Genomic DNA, 18,956 nt, shown 5'->3' with positions numbered 1-18,956 from the left:
AAAAATAAAGCTTCTTCGCTATAACATTGTTGGTTTGATTTCACTATATTTGTCTTGCTAATGTTGATGTGTTCTACTCAAACATGGGGGGTACAAAACATGTTTAGCTTCAGTTCTTGCTTCTCGGCAGCGCGGACAGTAAGTGAGTTTCATTGAGAGTAGGTTTGAATTGTTGAGATGCTTTACCATTTTGAAGACTGTCCTCTCATTTTCGATGGTACTTTGAGATAAGTTTTGCCGAAAGCTTAACTAGTCCCCTTTATGCAGTTCTGGCCCTGGATTTTGGGAGACGTGCCTTGGTTGGTCATTGGACAGAGTGGTGAGCAAAAGTACTAAAAAAAAAAAAAAACCTTGAAATTTTGTCACATAACTATGAATGTAAATATATTTCGTATACAACCGGAAATTGTTCCAATACAAAGAATATTTTACTCAAAATTGCCCATTCTGTCCCCACTACCTGTTGATCCTAATGCTTTAATGTTGTGATTCTTAAACGGGTCTTCGAGCTGTAGCTTGGGGGGGTTAAGTTACCCCCCCCCCCCCCTCTTCTCCAAAAAGAAAAACACTTCGTATCATTACCAAAGTGTACAACTACACATTGGGAACAATGCACAAAGTTACACAACTGGTACAAGTGTGTTTTAAGTTCATTTCTACTTCAAAGATCTGAAAGAAATGTTTAATGAATAATAGATCATTCCCATTACGCTTAAGGGTACAACTGGCAGTAATTATGTTTAATTGAAGTGAGGAGTATGAGTGGATCCTTGAAAAAGTATCTCCCCTGTAAGGGGTCCCTGGATCTGAAAAACTTGAGAATCCCTGTTTTAATTGTTAATGAAAGTTAAATGCTGTCGCGTTAAAAGTATAAATGTGCATTACCTTCTCTTGCCCACTAGAGGGGTGTAGTTTACCAATTTAACAATATAATAAGGGCTCGTCTATTCCAAAAAAATTGTGTGTTTTACTATCAAATGTAATAGAAAATAAGTGGATGACACGAATTTTATGTTAGGTTTTTAAATGTTCTGAAAATATTTAGTCTAAATCATTTTGAAGTGTAAACGGCTTTGAAAATGTGTTTATGTTCCAAATATATTGGAGAGGGTAGGGGAGAGGGGAAAGCAATAATTGCACATAATTATGTCATGTTAATATTAATATTTGTATTTACAAAGTTGTGAAAAAGATGCTGGACCTCTTTAATAAGAATAAGATGCGTAGTTGTCAACATCATAAAAATAAAATATTTAGTCCTATTTTTGTCATTTTCGTGGAATACATACTAGTATTAAACAAAACGCGTTTCAGTTGTCCAAAGTGGGCATGTTGTTGAATGTGTTGTATTTCCGAAGTCTTCACGAGGGCAGTGTTTTATTTGGAAGGAGTAAAGCGGAATACGCCGTATGGTATATCCTCTCCGCTCTTCCTAAGCAGTTGGGCGGCTCGCTTTATGTCTCTGGGCTTACTGAGCTCCGTCTGGACAAGTCTGACAACAACACCGCAACCTGAGCTGGGATAGCTACCGTAAACTTGCTCAGTTAGCCACCTTGCTAACTTCTGGAAAAGAAAAGTCACCGCATTACATTCTCTTGTTCTATTCCCATCGACTGGATTTATAAAGTTTGGAGCTCAAAGGGAGAATAAAACAAAAAGCGGCTTTTCTGGCGGGTGAGTAGTTTCGTTTCACATACAGATTTAGTCTGTTTCCATTTTGTGAGTCTAGCTCTGGAGTTGTTAGCCTAGCTAGCCTCCAAAGTGGTTGGATTGTTTCACGATATCTTGAGTTGTACGTGTGCTCTGAATGTTCTTTGTGCACCAGTGCGGTCCCTCGGCCCTTCATGTTAAATGTGCTGCTGATCCAAACAGGTAAATGTCTAAGTGGGTCCAGTGTTGTCTGCGGGACGAGCTGTAGTGGATGATCTTAGAGCAGGAAGTGGAACACTTGTTGCAGATGCAGGACTGGAGCTGCCACCATGCACTGTGACAAAATTTGGACCGAATATCATCCGTCTCATCTAAATGTCGATAGTACACAGATGCTAATTTAAGATACATCCCATTTATAATCCGAATGATTTAGTTTAGAGTTGGCCCACCCTCTTCATGTAACTGTTCCCACTCCTCTGATGCTTTGGTCAGTGTCTTTATAGGGATGTTCATTATGGGGCACATTATTAAGGTCAGGCACTGATGTTGAATGAGTAGGTATTACATTTCACTTTAAAAACAATGATGCATTAATCAGTCGACATAATCTATAATCCCGACTACAAAAATGAGTCGACGCGGATTTTGTATCATAGACGGGTTATTTAATCTTGTAAATTCATGATAAAATCCAGCCTGCAGCCGCTTCTTGCTTTCTTTTTGCTGCAGTCCTTACATTCACTGCTAGGGGCAGTGTTGCACCACCAACTTTGTGCAAGTAAACAGTGAAGAAAAATGGAGTAGAGAGAAAAAACTGACTAAGCTTAACGCGACCTAAAGTTTCTAAAGATTCAGAACTTTTCACCAAAAACAAACCATTTGAAACACTTAAGTGTAAACTCTGAAGTTCTGCTCTCAATCATTATAGCAGTACCATAGACTGTAAAAAGAATAGATGGAACAAGCTGCCTGGTGGAGTGAAGCTTTTATTTTTCGCGCTCCCCCTGCTGACTGGCTGCAGTATAGGTCATAAACCCTGTCTCCTAAATGATAAGGATGTGGGTCAAACTGTAAAGTTAAAATACTCATCACATGTTTTTTTTCCCAAACCTAAACTCTTCTGTAATCAATAGTTATTATCACCCTACATTGTGTTCAAGTGCTCATTTTTTTGGGAAGTTTGTTTACAATAAGTTATTTGAGGTTGAAAAACGTGATTTTACGTCATACATGAAAATGATTGACAGCAGCAGGTCTTGCGTAGCTCTCTTTGGGCCCTATTCTCCCATCTGGATTTAAGTGCTTATATTATATTCATTTTCTGCCTGATATCGGACCGATATCCGATATCAATACCGGATGGGGCACTCCCAATTATGAGTCAGTGCGGCTTAAAAGGGAGGTATGATGAAAAAAATTACTTTATTTTGGTTTTGCTACAGTGATATACATCTCTTTAGCCTCATTCAGAGGACCAAAGACAGTGACTTAGCAGCACTGCTTCTGCTTCTGTAGAAGCAGAGGAGGCTCTGCAGACATATACTGCCGGCTCGTGGCGCACATACTTCATGAAACTGTGTTTTTCTGACTCACAATCATAATAGCCGCTTAAATAGCTATGTGTTTTACTGTAATGTGCAGTCATTTGGCTGAAAACAATAACAAGAATGTGTGAATAGTAGGGATGTAACGATTAATTGTAAGGCAGTTCAAAATCGATTAATTGGTATCACGATTCACATCGATACTGTGAAAATTGAATTGCCCTTTTTTTAATCAGAAGTTTTGGCAGCGGGCGGAATCTGCCAATACTTTCTTCTCTGGGCGCCTTCTACTTTTAAACATGTTCATAAATGATTCCTTACACCTTTAGCACCAAAAAATATCTGTAATATTACGTGAATATCTGTAAAAGTCACGTTTTTCTATTAGCTCTGTCTGCTAGCATAGCATCTCTTCTTCACTGCAAGATATCTGCATGCCAACCGACCACTGGGTTACCAGCCCCCTCTGCTAGTCCAAACAAATATCTGACCTAAATGCAGTGAAATAACTGTTTTCTTTTGTTTGTTTTTTTAAGTCCAATTGTTAAGGCACAAAATACATTTTCAGTTGCACTTTTAAAAAGAACTATTATGCAGTTTTGCATTGTTTACTATAGAACCAGAATTTAAATTAATAGGCTTATTCTTCATTTGTATTATTCCTTTATTTATTTCATTCAGGATTTATTTTTAGTTAAATTGCATTGTTTTGAATAGGTTTTTTTCCCCCAAAAAAATAAAGGAATATTTTTCAGTCATCATTTTTCTACAGTCCCATTTTGTAAAATAAATCGTGAGAGAATCATATCGTGAACCCAGTATCGTGAATCGAATTGTATCGGGAGTTGAGTGAATCGTTACATCCCTAGTGGATTGTGTCTACAGACACGATTACTCATGAATATGCACAAGTAGGCCGCAAATCAGCCTAGCTGGCACTAGGACCTGGAGGTGGCGTAAATGCGTCCCTGTACTGCATGTACAGGGTGTAATAGTTTATCATTTTACCAGTTGTTAGAGCTACTATCTTTACGAGGGAGCAAATATTTATTCCTGGTGATTGTTTTCCGGAGTGTTACTGGGCTTTTTACCAGTGATTAGTTCCTATCTCCCTTCCACTCCACGGTCCAAACTGAAACCGTAGCCATACACATACACACACTCACACAGACTGCATGTGCTACAGTCGCATTCTGAACCCACATTATGCAAACCCAGCGTAAACATACAGAGCTGTGGAAAATAACTAGTGCTGGCATTTAGGAATCGAAAAAAATAATTGAAATGCAAACATCTTAACGGTTCCGGAACCGGACGTTAGGAACCGGTTCCTATTTGGAACCTGTGTCACGGTCTGAGTTTACCTCCGTACTAAGATTAGAACCCTAACCGTAACATAATCCAATAAACAAATAAAACGTGTCCGTTCACTTTGAAAACAAACATTGCGCGCACACACAACTCGTCTCGATCCGCGCCCAAAATGTGATGACGTTGGTACCGCGCAACGCTTTACGGCACATAAACATCCGCATTCCGTAATGATAGCGGTGTCAGAAGTGCTCGTTGGCCGATGAAAAGGTTAGAGTTTACTGGATATATGAACGGCGTCTCAGAGAACTAATTGAGGCAGAGGACAACGTGACCGTCAGAATTTCTCTTTGCTGAGCCGACAGCGGGACAGTAACGGAGTGTAGCAGCTCATCATCAGGTCCGGGTATTTCCGAGGATATAAATACATATTACTGGTATATTAACAAATATAAACCAAAAAACGTGTCCTGTTCTCAAAATACCAGTAATATGTTACACATTTGCAGCAGTAAAATGTCCCTTTTCCATATTTTTTGGTTTATATGGGTTAATATACCAGTAATATGCATTTATATGCAAGTTTGTACCCTCGGAAATACCTCGGAATTCCGGGTTTTACCCAAACCCCTCATCATCACGTTTCTGCAGAAGGACATCCTCTGCGGCACCTCAGCACTTTTCAACAACTCACTAATTTCGCAATTTAAATACACTATTTCTACCTTTGTTTTTCTGTTTGCAAAAAACTGAAAGTGATGGAGATAAATATGCTCAGATTGACTCTCACACACACAAAGTTTAAACAAACACACAAATACTCTGTCCTAAACTGTCTCACACATTAAAAGCATCTATTTACACTAATGTACACAAAGACTAGCTCCACAAAAGCAGAACTACATTTATTGATCGAGAAATTAAACTGATCTTACCTTTATAGGCTCAGTTTCCTCCTTTGTTTTCAAATCCATTTAAACCTCTATTCATGTGGTTTTTTATCATCCAAAAGAGTCTTCATTTTCAATAAATGCACTGCTACTTGGTCTGTTTTAATTTCTCTCTTTCTTTCTCACTCACTTGGTTCTCTCTGTTCCTCGTGTCGATTTCGTCAAAACAAAGTGGCATCTTAAATGTTTCTGTTACGTGTGAGTAAAATCACCTCAATTTACCGATACTGACTTTAAAGAACAATTTCTTATCTTTCAGAAACTGGTGGAATTTATCTGATAGAGCAAATATGAGCAGAGTTACGGTCGTTTAAATTAACATGTTGTGTTCAGGGGCCCTGGGAAACCCAGGTCCTTCATATAATCCAGCCGTGAAAAGAGCACGTGTCTGGGTAAATATTGACGTATAGTTACCCTATGCAACAGAAGATATGAAATTAACAGCATGTACTGTCAACAACAAACCCAGAGTCGCTTAATGGTGACGTAATGCCATACGTGTGTCATAAATTAACGTGATGACGTGTTTGACTGTGGGAACCAAGTTGAGCTGGTGATCACGTCCGTTCTACTGTGCCAGAAAAGGGACAGGGAGGGGGGGATTCCTGCTGTGAGCTTGGAACGGCCTGAGCTGGCAGTATGAGTACACCCTAAATGAGACATTTCTTAACTTGTAAGGACTTTTTCAAATAAGATGTTATTTATTATTTTATTGAATGGACTTGATTTAAGTACAATAAACTCTGTGATTGGTTTGAACCTAATTACCTCCTCAACCTGCAACCTCCAGCTTTTTACAGATACTTATTTACACTCTTAGTTTAATACTACTACTAGTACTTTGTTCAAGACAACATACACATTAAGTTTGTGATATTAAATTTATTCATGATTTTATTGTGAGTTAAATGATATTTTATGTGTTAAAAATAACAACTACACTACAAATTAGGCCTGCACGATATTGGAAATTAGTGCGATATGGGTGTCTCGTATTGTGATAACGATATTATTGCAATTTTTTTTTCTTTTCTTTCACCTAAAAATGTAATCTGCATAAATCATATGAAAAAAATATTAACAAAATAAAGATAACAATGAAGATCAAAACTCAATTATTACCAAATGTAGTAAGATACATAGGGATGTAACGATTCACTCAACTCCCGATACGATTCGATTCACGATTCTGGGTTCACGATACGATTTTCTCACGATTTATTTTACAAAATGGGAATGACTGAAAAATATTCCTTTATTTTTTTGGGTAAAATACTATACTATTTTCCTTTTATTTTTCATTGTCAAAAGAATCCCTTGATAAACTATTCAAAATGATGCAATTTAACTAAAAATAAATCTTGAATGAAATAAATAAAGGAATAATACAAATGAAGAAGCCTATTAATTTAAATTCTGGTTTTATAATAAACAATTCAAAACTGCATAATAGTTCTTTTTCTTTTTAAAAGTGCAACTGAAAATGTATTTTGTGCCTTAACAATTGGACTTTTAAAAAAACAAAACAGTCATTTTACTATATTTACGTCAGATATTTGTTTAGACCAGCAGAGGGCGCTGGTAACCCAGTGGTCGGTTGGCATGCAGTTATTCCACCAGTGAAGAAGAGAAGCTATGCTAGCAGACAGAGTTAATAGAAAAACGTGACTTTTACAGATATTCACGTAATATTACAGATATTCTTTCGGCGCTAAAGGAGTAAAGAATCATTTATGAGCATGTTTAACAGTAAATGGCGGCCAGAAAGAAAACAGTAGCAGATTCCGCCCGTCACGTCCGCTTCTGGAAGGATTAATATATAGCATAATATTAATAATAATATATACCAGCCCTCTGCTGGTTAAAAAAGTACTGCGATTCAATTTTCAGAGCATCGATGTGAACCGTGATACCTTTGAATCGATTTTTAACTGCCTTACGATTAATCGTTACATCTCTAAAGATACATATATTTACACTTGTTGACCTTTAAATTCTTAAAACCTGGAGTTGTCTTTTACTGTATTTTCAGACAAAAAATACTCAGGTGGTACGAATATTTCCAACATTTTATTTGCATTACAACACATTAATATGTGCACACATATTATTCATGCAAATTGGCAAACATTTCTGAAGCTTTAAAAAAGCTTAAACAAATCCCCTAAAACTTCAACATTCAGTTTTTGTACCTGGAAAAATAAAATCTGTAAACTTAAGTGCAATTTGCAAGCAAGAGCTTTACAACTAATCATTGAAAACATTCCCTTGCTGTTTTGGAACCGAAATTTGAATATCTGTGAACTTAACATGACCAGACATTCACTAAATTAAATAAAAAAATATATATAAATAAAGTGTCCAGGCCTTTACTGAGTGCAATTATTACAACAACAAATAATATAATATTTGAGTAAACCTCAATAGTAAAAGTAAACTACTTCAGGTTTTTGGCGAGGAAAACCAACATGTTGGTTTTAAATAAGTGCATTGGCATGTAACAACATTACCAGATGTACTGAATAGTCTGTCTAATAGTGAGCTACTCGCTGGTATACAGAGGTATTTTCTGGCCAATTGCACGGTAAGTTGACCTTATGAACACGCCACCAAGATAGAGGGTCATCTTTGCTGTCAATGGTGGGAGATACGAGGTAGCTGTTGAGTTTCACCTCCACTGCATGTGATGATGCTGTAGTAGATGTTGGAGTTCGGACGCATTTGAAAAACTGCCCAGGGATTTTTTTTGGTTTCTTTTGGATGTCTTCTGGTTGATCCATGTGGTCATGTTGAGCATCATGGCTTTGCTCCTTAAATAGAGAAATTCAAATTAGTAAATTATTAGATTGTTAGTAAACAAAGTTTGAACATATTACTGTGTAGCCACCATTTACCTTTGGAAATGTTACTTCAGTTTCTGAAATCACTCTGGCTTTGATGTCATGCAAGTTGATACTGCTGATGTACCCTGCTTTAAATCGAGGATCCATGAGGCAGGCCATATCCAGCAGTTCTTGTGTGGTTGGGTTGTCGATGTATTTTGACATTAAGTAGTGTAGGATCTTCTTCTTAATGGATTTTGTCAAATCACTGTCTAGTTCTTTTGCAGCAAGGACTGAGGTGTTGAAAACGTGGAGTACTGGTTTCACATATGAAACGCTAATATAACTTTCACTTGAAAGGGCATCAGTGAATTCTTGTAGAGGCTGCAATGCCTGGTTTATGGATTCCAGTACATCCACAATATGCCAAGTTGGAACCAAATGTCTCGACTTCCTATCAGCTGACAGGACGTCACTCAGGGCTTTCTGCTGCTCAAGAACTCTCTGTATCATCTGTTGTCTAGATCCCCACCTGGTAGGGCATTCTGTTATCAAAGCATGCTCTGGGAGGTTGTGGTCTCTGTGCGTTTTTTCAGGGCAGTCTTCTCCTTCCAATTATGGGAGAAGTGTCCCACCAACTTCTTGCAAAGTCCAACTGCTCTTGTAATGCGATCATCACCTTTTACTGCATTATCTGAAACAAAATACACAAATACAAGAAAAGCTTAATGTACTGAAATAAATCCATAAATAAATGCTAATTTTTTTTAACTTAATTTAAAGTTAAATGTGGTCACTTAATTGTTACAACACATTAAGAATATTGATATGTCAAAGGCCGTGGCTATTGTTATGATGCATCGGAACGGTAGACCCGGGGACTATCGTTCCGATGCGCCCCTCATTGGCTAGTTTAGGTGAAGTGACTAGGTGAGGTTCAGTTTCATTTTAGCTAATATTTATTTTTAACTACCCCATAAACCACTTTATTGTTATTTTAGCCCTAACCCTAATATATATTTTTTAATTTTAGCCACAGCCTTATCATAAACACTCACCAATGGCCAGATGTAAGCGATGACCAAAGCACTGCAGTCTGAGCCAATTGTTGATCTCGGCAGCCTTCACCACATTCACTCCATTGTCGGATATGATGGCCACTTGTTTGTGTTCAGGCAAGTTCCAGTTGCTGTGTGTGTCAAAAAGTGAACAGTGAAGCTCATATAGGGCTCAGTAGTTCGACTGGATCACAAGTCAGTGGTGCTAGCGTATAAGTCCACTTCAATAAGCTCTGCTTTTACAGACTTCACACGTGTCGTACATCTCCGGAATGGTAACTTGGGAAAAATAGGTTTGAGAGGGCACTTGATATCTGCGGTCGAACTCCTTACCATTTCCAATAAACCTTCTTTACACACAACATTAACGGAGAGTGTGCATTTTGCTATTGGCTGTAGTTAAAGCTTTGTGTCGCTTCAAAGTTTTCTCATAATGAGCGACAGACTTGCATTCATGCTCGTTTGCAAATTTGCTTTTGGTTTGCCTGACTTTTCTGGAGTAGGCTGTGGAGTTTTAGATTGTAAATATACAGCATAAAGTTCCTTGTGGTTGTGTTGAAGGTGGCTGTGGAGATTCGTCGTGTCTCCTCTCAACGTTGCGACTATTTTTTTTCATGACCTGCAAAGTACTTGCATCTGTGATATGTCTTGTGTTGTTAAACCGAAGTAGTCCCAAATTCCGGAGATGGACTGTCTTTTAGCAGCTAGTTTATCTCTACTTTCCTCTTCATTCGCCTTGTGCGATATTGCACGTGCCAATATTGCGAGGACGATATTTTTTCGATATATCGTTCAGCCTTACTACAAATACATGTTTTATGTTATAGTTTTAATTCTTTTCTGTAAAACATACCGTCACAGTACAACAGGGACACGTTCACAGGTGGAAGGATTTAAGCAGGTGCGCTAAAAAAGTAGTCCAAAATATGTGCTTCAAAAAAGAAAAATAATTGTCACTAATTGAAAAAATAATCGATAGATTAGTCAACTACAAAAATAAACAGTTGCAGCTCTATGCCAATGTTTTGTTTTGTTTTTGACAATTTTTATTATCACGTAATATAACTGAACATATACAGTACGTTTAACTATAGGCACATTGTTCTTCCATTTGGGTCATTCCATGTCATTTCACAAATGGCCCACGCACTCTCAAAAAATTCAGAAATGTTTACCAATTGTTCTGGGATTGTTCAATAGGCACACTGTAAATTTTTAGTTTGGTCGGATGAAGACTTTTTGAGATATGGACAATTTAGTAAGGTGTGTGTGTTGATTTTCTCTTGTCCTTATTTTTCTTCTATTTTCAGCTTTCAATATCTCAGGAACTATGTTACATCACAAAAGAAACTGAAATTTGGTAGTAATGCAGTTTCACCTACTCTCTCAGAATACACAAAAAGATCTGCTATACATCCTATCTGGTGGACATGCCAGCTCCTCAAATTTGGAAAAAAGTTTGTCGCGGCTTTGGCCTCAAACATGTTTGGGCCTTCATTAAACAACTTTGCATGTCTCAGCACCAGGGGCATTTCTAGACCCTCTGGGGGCCCTAGGCAAGAAGGACTATGGGGCCTCCTGGCCCCAGAATGATGATGAATGAAGTCCAGGACGACGGATCAGTAAAGAAATACTTTATTAAATAATTAACATATAAAATAAATAACATAGCTATCTAAACTAAATGCAAACTTTACACACAATATGTACAGTAAATGCCAGAAAAACAAACACAACTGAAATGTGCAAAATTTTAAGTTGATAAAATTGCAACCAAGCAAAAAAACAACAAAAAAACAAGGAATTTAAGTGGAAAGTAAGAATACACTAACCATTTCTCATTGGATTTTCTAACCATTTCTCATTGTCATTTTGTAATTTTCTTTGGTGAATCTCTGAGGTGGATTTTCCGAACTTTGGGGAAGTTCATGTCTGTTATTTGGAGTGATTCTTTTCTCACAATTTGATACCGAGCATTGTCATCGATTTTGGCCACAGCGCAGGATCATCTGATATTATTTGATTTGCTATTATTTGAGTACCTTCTGTTCTGGTAATGTGGTGTCATGGGGATGGTGAGGAGGTGGTGATGGAATGCCGTGCTGCCATACTGCTGCTGCCTGAAGGTGCCGTCATGTCCTACTCTTCTTCTTTACGGCCCCACTCATGATCTGAGGTTGATATTGCTAGAAAGAAAATAGTATAAGAAGCAATTGTTTAAGACAAATATTTGTGTGGTCATTAAATCAGATAGCTCCCATTATATATTTTAAACTTTAAAATGTATTTTTAAAAAGTTAAACTAAATAAGTTCCTACTTTCATGTAGAGAGTTCTGCTGTTGCTGCTGCTGCTGATGTTGGTGGTGTTGTGGTGGGGATGGTCCAAAAAACTTCAACAAAGCACCTCGAAAAAGAAAAAAGAAAAGATCACAATGTATTTGGTTGGCTTGCATAAAGTAAAGTAAAGAAATGTACATGCTACACAAACACTAAACATTTGAGATATGTATGGAATAATTAATGAACATTAATTTGCAGTAACAACTTTAATGCTTCATGTTAACATTTTATTAAATGTAACATTTAGGCTATAGCAGAACATTTATGGATGTATCAGTTTTACCATTTGACAACAAACACTTTATTCTGGAAGAAAATATCATTGGCAGCAAAGGACTAACTTATTGTGTGGCTATGAATGTACAGTATGTACACAGCCATTGACAACAAGACTTATATGTAAGCAAAGCTGGACTACTTCTTAACATAAAGCTGTTAAAATTGGTGTAAAGTAAGAATAAATATGTGCTCTAAGTTTGTCATAACACAGAAGTTTGTTGTTAACCACACTGTCAAATTTGAATGATTAATATATACATATAAACACACTATGAATGTGTTTAGAAGAAAATGGCTGAATTCACTTTACACAGACTTAAATGTGCAGTTAACTTTTCTGGTGCTGGGTGGATGACTGGGAGTTTGGGACAAAGTGTCTGGGACTAACTGGGACAAACTTTTTTATAATGTAACACACATCTTACACATTATCACTTATCACTATCATGTTTTTATTTTCATCCTCTTCTTGTTTTTGTTCTTCTTTTCATGAGCCCTGTGGGATTTATCCTCTTCATTTTATCGGTGTGTGTTTGACAACATCAGTACGTTGATGCAGGGACTGGTAGTAGTGGGGCCCCATTAGGGAGGTTCCCGACGTATCACTGTAATGTGTCCGGGGGGTTTCAAGTTGTGTCACTGATATCTGCCGTCTGTCGGGGGCCCCTACTTGCAACTAGCCAGTGACTACTCAGAAAGGGCCCCGTGCAGGGGATTTTCGATGCGCTGTCGCTGCAGCGCCTCAAAGCAGTTACATTATTTTGTCATTGAAACTGACTGTCAGCCATCCCTCGGGGGCCCCTTCAGCTCGGAGCCCTAGGTAAATGCCTGTGTTGCCTACCCTGTTGCGACACCTCTGCTCAGCACCCTGTCATTTTTTCAGCTTTGAGTAATGATAGTAGTGACAGTATCTTGAAATCCGGAAAAATACTTTTTTAGAAATTAATTATTTTTATTTTCATTGCTCCATAACTGTAAGTGGGAATGTAAGAAAAAAAATCTGAACTCTGTTTTAATTTATAGTACTATAAAGTAGGCTTTACACAATCAGGATTTTTGGGCCAATCGCCAAAAAAAAACTATAACCGATTCAATTCAGGTTGTTTTTTAAGGTACCGACCAATTTGTTATTCTTTTTGTCTTTATTTATTTCATTCAAAAGTAAAAAATAAAATAAAGAAAAAATGAACAGTCCAAGCAACAAAACTTCCAAATCAACACATTTCAAATGAAAAAGAGCAGAAGAGATGATTACTCTTATAGTATCTGCCCCTTTGTTGCCTTTCCTTTGGTACTATCTGATACAGAGTCACGAAAAATCAAACGGTACCATATTTCGGGACCTAAACGCAGCCTTGTGACTGTGAGGGAGTGGAAGAGTTGAAGAATTTCCATGCAGGAACATAACATTTGTTGTGTGTGCGTGTGCATGTACGTGTAGATGGCCCTTAAACTGCGAATGAATGCCCTAGTTGCTCGACCATGTGCGGAGTGAGGGAGCACATGTGACCAGAGCAGATTGATTATAAGCTGTATGCCATTTTGAATGATTGGCAAAATAAACGTTGCAGCTATTGAATTAAACTGGAGGGGGGAGTTAAGATGGCGTCAGTGTGAACACCTTGTTCTGTCCAGCTCCGATGGAATTCGCTCAAATATCCGATTAAATTACGTGTTGACCTGGCAACACGTCACATGCGTGTGTCAGAATAGTTCCATAATGAGCCTGACCGACTATATTTCAAAAATGCTCGACTCGGAGACTAAATCCAGGAGAAGAAAATGCTAACGGCGTGGTGGAGTCTGATGAAGCTAGCGACGTGGAAGCTACTGCCACCAATGCAGAGGCCAAGAGCAAATTGCATCAGAGCATTCCATTAGCTCTGAGCAAGATAACAGATAATATCATCAAGTCATTTGATGCCAGGATCGACACTGCTATCCATGATCAGACATCCCAAGTACAGCAGCTGGGAGCCCGTGTTGATGATGCCAAAGCCCGGATCTCAAGCGTCAAGGATACAACCCTGCATGCTACCGTGAAAAAGCTTGAGAAACAAGTCAGCGACATGGCCGATCATATGGACGACTTGGAGAATAGGAACCATAGTTGTAACATCCGCTTGCTCGGTGTACCAGAGGGCACAGAGACCAAAGATCCGATTACTTTCTTTGAGATGTGACTTCCTTCCTATCTCAAGCTCACAACCAAGACTGGGAGAATCAAGCTGGCTCACACTCACCACTCCCCGCTCCCAGGAACCCAGGCCCTGATTGGCGCTCCAGACCCATCATCATTAAGTTTCATAATTTTACTGATAAACAACGAGTGATAGCTGCTGCCCGACGCCTTGCAACAAAACCGGAGCAACCAGCTGACTGGATTCGCGTTTTTCAGTGACTATTTGGCGGCTCTGGTTAAGAAGCGCAAGGCTTTTGACTCTGTGAAGAGAAGCCTGAGGAGCAAGAATGTGGAGTACGCACTCGTGTATCCTGCAACCCTAAAGTTGACCATCAACGACGTGGAGAAGAGGTTTGATTGTCCAGAGGTGGCCACAGCATACGTGGATTTGTTGCCATAGACTACTACGCCCAGTGGACTAATCATTTTTCCAAAGATTTGCCAGTACGTGCCTTTTGAAGCATGTGAGTATCAAGTACCAACATTAGCGACAGTCTTAAAGTATTCTTTCCCCTATTATTATTATTTTCGGGACGTTATTTGTTAGCCAGGTGAAAATGTTCCACACCGGGTGCTTAGCAGACTGTGTTTAGGTTTATGAATAGAAGTGAGTTAAGCAGTGGTTGCTGTGCCATGCACAGAAGGACGGGTTTTCCCTACATGTTCAGTAGGGTTTGTTGCCATGCTTTTTTATTGTAAGTGTGTGTGTGCTTAGTTCTGAATGTTCTTCAATCTATGTTATGTTATTATGCAGCTCATTTAAATTATTATTTTTTTTGTTTTATCTCCACATTGCTCTTGTTTTGTTTAGAGTGTGGTGGACATTATGCTGATACACTATGTGAATAATACCAATAATGAGTACGATGGAGAGAGTTCCACATGGCAACCAGGAGGACAGGTAGTGAGTCACATACACACGCACCTTGGATGTACATGCTGAACACACACAGAACTGTTTAGAGAGAGAGGGTGCTTTCACACATACCTCTTTGCGCCGCACCATGCTTCGCTTTCTCGGATAGTCCGGTCTTTTTGCGATATGTGAAAGGTCACTGAAACTCTGGTGCGGAGCAAAACAAGCGAACTCTGGTCCTCTGAAAAATGTAGCTCTCGGTTCAGCTCAAGCAAAGCAACCAGGAGCAAACAGTACTTTACATTGAAGCGCAATTGTGACAGTGACAGCGCAGCAGGAGCTGCTGTGCCGCTGCGTGCCTCCCGTCAAGGTAACAGACACGAGCACACATTCACAACCCAGTGCCCAGCAGCAATACACACATATATATCCATCCATTCATCCATCCATTATCAGAGTCGCCTTTGTCAGCACACACACACACACACACAAAAAAAACGTCACATTTCCTCTCTCTTCCATATTTCTCCCACATCATTCATTTATTTCACTCATCTCTTTTTCCCCAAACTGTTCACATGATCAGTGATGGCTGCACATTTGACTGCTCTGTTTTATCTGCGTATATATTCTCATATATTCACATATTACACATTCTTACCGGTAAATTACCGGTGATATGACGGCTCTGAGTTCTGACAGGTGGAGACGAAGCGGAGGCATCTCTGTGTTTATGTAGAGCATTAGTGCAGGTTGTGACATCATGTGATTATGGGTTATTTTGAATTATTATTAATGACTTTACTGCAGGGATTGTTTTAGGATTTCCTTTGGAAAACACAGGAAGAGAGACCAAATATAGGACGTGATGGCGCGACTGTCAGTAGTGACAGGGCAGCGGCACATCGTCACGGCATTGGAGGTTAAAGTATTCTTTTTTTTTTTTTTATTCTGTCCAATCGGAGACCGACCGTTTCGCCTGCGTGACATAGTTCAGAAAGTTTGGTGGGCATGGCAAATAGAATGTGTGAAAGCGGACCGGAGCAAATTGAAATGCAAAAATGTTGCAGATTCACCGCTTGAGTCCACCGGACTACATTTGTAAAAGCACCCAGATTTGCGACAACAGAAGAGTTCCTGGAAGTTTCAAATAGTTCCCGCGGGTCTTTTTTTTTTAACACATTCATTTCAACAATCTGTGACAAAGTATGTGCATGCGTGCGGCCGATGCATGTGAGGGAGAACCAACAGAGGAGATGGAGAGAATCCCACATGGTAACCAGGTGGAGAGTCACACACACACACGCCCTCACCACACAAGATATATATGATAAAAATATACTAAATGAGTAAAATAAAAAAACTAAACAATATTTATACAAATAGTACACAAAATGACAACAGAAAACCACAAAAAGGCTCCAAAAACACAAAAAAATGACAAAAAAAATACATTACAGACAAATACACCAAACAACAACATAAATATGAAAATGACTCAAAATACACAAAACTAAATATTTAAACAAAAAATACACAAAATGACAACACAAATGCACAAAACTACACCAAAAAAACATACAAAAATACACAAAATGACTCCAGAATCACACTAGAATGGCAACAAAAACAATTATTATACAAAAAGACAACAGAAAGATAGAAAAATACTCGGGATGTCCCGATACAACTTTTTCGCTTCCGATTTGATACCGATATTGCAGCCTTGCGTATCGGCCGATACCAATATGGATCCAATATGATATCAGCACAAATCATACATACTGCTTATTACCGTAATTTAATAATTAAGGAGGACCAGACAGGTTTTTTTCACTTGTCTGCACATGCTGTCAAAGGTCAACACTACAAGAAGTGCAATCATTATGAGACAGCAATGCATGTTTTGTTGTTGGAATAAAATAAATTTATTTATTTTATTGCTTAATTGTGACTATCACCAGCCCTCCCTAAGGAAGGGTACGAAACATTTTATTATAGAGAGGATATAAAAAGGGAGAGCAGTGTTACACTGAGGGGGAGGGGGAGGAGGAAGGGAGCAGGGAGGAGAGACTCAAGGCAGGAAATAGGAAGGGTGGGGAAGAATAGATTGTTTTTGAGTGAGATGTGGAGTTGTATTAGATCATATTGTGATTATTATGTTGTGTAACCAAGCCAGTCTGGTGACAAGTGTGAAGCTTAGCTAAAATGGTGGTGGCTGTGGACAGAGGGAAGGAGTGAGTGGTAGTACCTAAATCAGGTATTTGGGATCAACGTGTCTAAAGTTAAGCCCAGTATGAATTTTATCCCACATCCCAAGGCGTGCCAGTGCATTGTAGACCAGTGTATGTGCAAAAAACCGCTACTGCAAACCCAGAAAACGCACCGGGCCCGCAGATGCAGCCAGGCCAGCAGAAAGAGTGGGGGCCAAGGAGCCCCAGGCCACCCCCCCACGGCCGAGCAGTCCCCCAGACGCCCCCTAGATCCCAGGCCGAGATGCAGCCACAGCCTCATCCACACACATCCGAGAAAGTTCCAAGGAACCGAGCGCATCCCACCACCAACCCCAAGGCCCACCACCAGCATCCCGCCCCCCCATCCACCCACACCCCCACACCCGACCCCCCCCCCCGAAGGGAGGGCGCAGAGGGCCCCCCGCCCGAGACCCCAGCAGAGGAGCCAAGGCCCACGCCCAGCAGACGGCCAGAGCCGCGCCGAAGGGGCAGCCGTCGGGCCTAGAGCCAGCAGAGACCGGACCTCAGGCCAAAAGGACCCGGGACGGAAGCAGCACCGAGAGCAGCCCCCCCAGGGATGACGACCATGCCCATACCTGCCTAGGGCACCAATGGGGCGCTGCAAGTCGCCCCGCCGGCCCCCAGGCGCACCGACCGAGCACCCCAGAGCGCGCCAGATTGCCTTTTCTCGACGACGCCCATGCGATGATACCCACCCCCAATGGGGCAGTGCCCCCCACCGGAGCACAAGAGACCGGCGGCCGCCACCGCGGGAAGGAGGCACCCGAATGGCGCACAACCGGTGCGGAGCATCAGCCCCCAGCCAAAGGTGCCCCGGACCCACCCACCAGTCCTCAGATAGCAGGACAGACCTACCAAGCGGCCGATAGCGACCTCAACCACCGGAACAGCTAGAACCGCCCCCCAGCCAAGAGCATCATCCTGGAGTGCCAAGCATCCCTGCCCCAACCCCGGTGCAGACGCCAGCACCCCCAGCGCGCCCACCCCCCACGCGGCAGGCCACCCCGGACCCGCACACCGTGGGGAGCGCCCCCAAGGCAACTAGGAGACGAGACAAGCACCAAGCCACACCTGCCAGGGTGTGGCTCTCACTGTCAGGAGAGAACCCGCAAAGTGAGCCCCCAGCAACACCCCCTACGCCCCCCAGAGACCCACCGCCACGCCCGACTTCACCCTCCTGATGTATTTGTACTCTACACGGCGGCCCAGCCATCAACAGAGGGGCCGGGCCCAAATGCGTGAAGCTACCCACCACCCTGTTATGGTGCCTCTCCATTCCCCAACTGAGATGGACTTCCCTATCCCCTGAGTGAATGTGTGTGTTTGGTGAATGCTTGAAGTGCTATTAAAAAAAGGTGGATGGAGGGGAGCGGTGCTGGGGAGATTCAGATGGTAGCGTCAGAGGAAGTTGAGAAAGAGACGAGTGAGACGGAGCATGAAAAATAAGGAACAAATGGCTCTCAGCCAAAAAGGAAAAAATGGAGAGCAAAAAAGGAGCATTTAATCACACATTTCTGTTTATACTGTCCAAAGGTAGCAGTAAACCAGCCCATCTCATCTGTTCACAAACTGCGGCACGTACAGTAAAAGTGCCGATTTGAAATGAGTCACGACATGACAAAAGGTTTTATGCAAACTGTGCAACACAAAGCTTTCATACAAAAATTCAACCAGTCGAAGCGGAACATCATTGAAGACAGCCTCT

General features: G+C 40.6%; 1 protein-coding gene across 4 annotated transcripts in view; it reads left to right on the top strand.

Annotated features, from left to right (window-relative positions):
* The first annotated feature begins 1,377 nt into the window (after nt 1-1,377).
* Nucleotides 1,378-18,956, top strand: part of LOC114469284 (trichohyalin) — a 131,301-nt gene continuing 113,722 nt past the window's right edge. Inside the window, exon 1 of one of the 4 annotated variants that reach the window (XR_003674751.1) lies at nt 1,378-1,674. The gene's annotated coding sequence lies outside the window, so the exon portion shown is untranslated. The remainder of the gene's footprint in view (nt 1,675-18,956) is intronic. The other 3 variants (XM_028456630.1, XM_028456629.1, XM_028456631.1) reach the window with 3 other exon arrangements.

This window comes from Gouania willdenowi, chromosome 9, assembly GCF_900634775.1.
Source record: "Gouania willdenowi chromosome 9, fGouWil2.1, whole genome shotgun sequence".
In the NCBI taxonomy this organism is placed as follows: Eukaryota; Metazoa; Chordata; class Actinopteri; order Blenniiformes; family Gobiesocidae; genus Gouania; species Gouania willdenowi.
The sequence above is the reverse complement of the archived record's forward strand: the minus strand, read 5'-3'. Positions and strand labels throughout refer to the sequence as shown.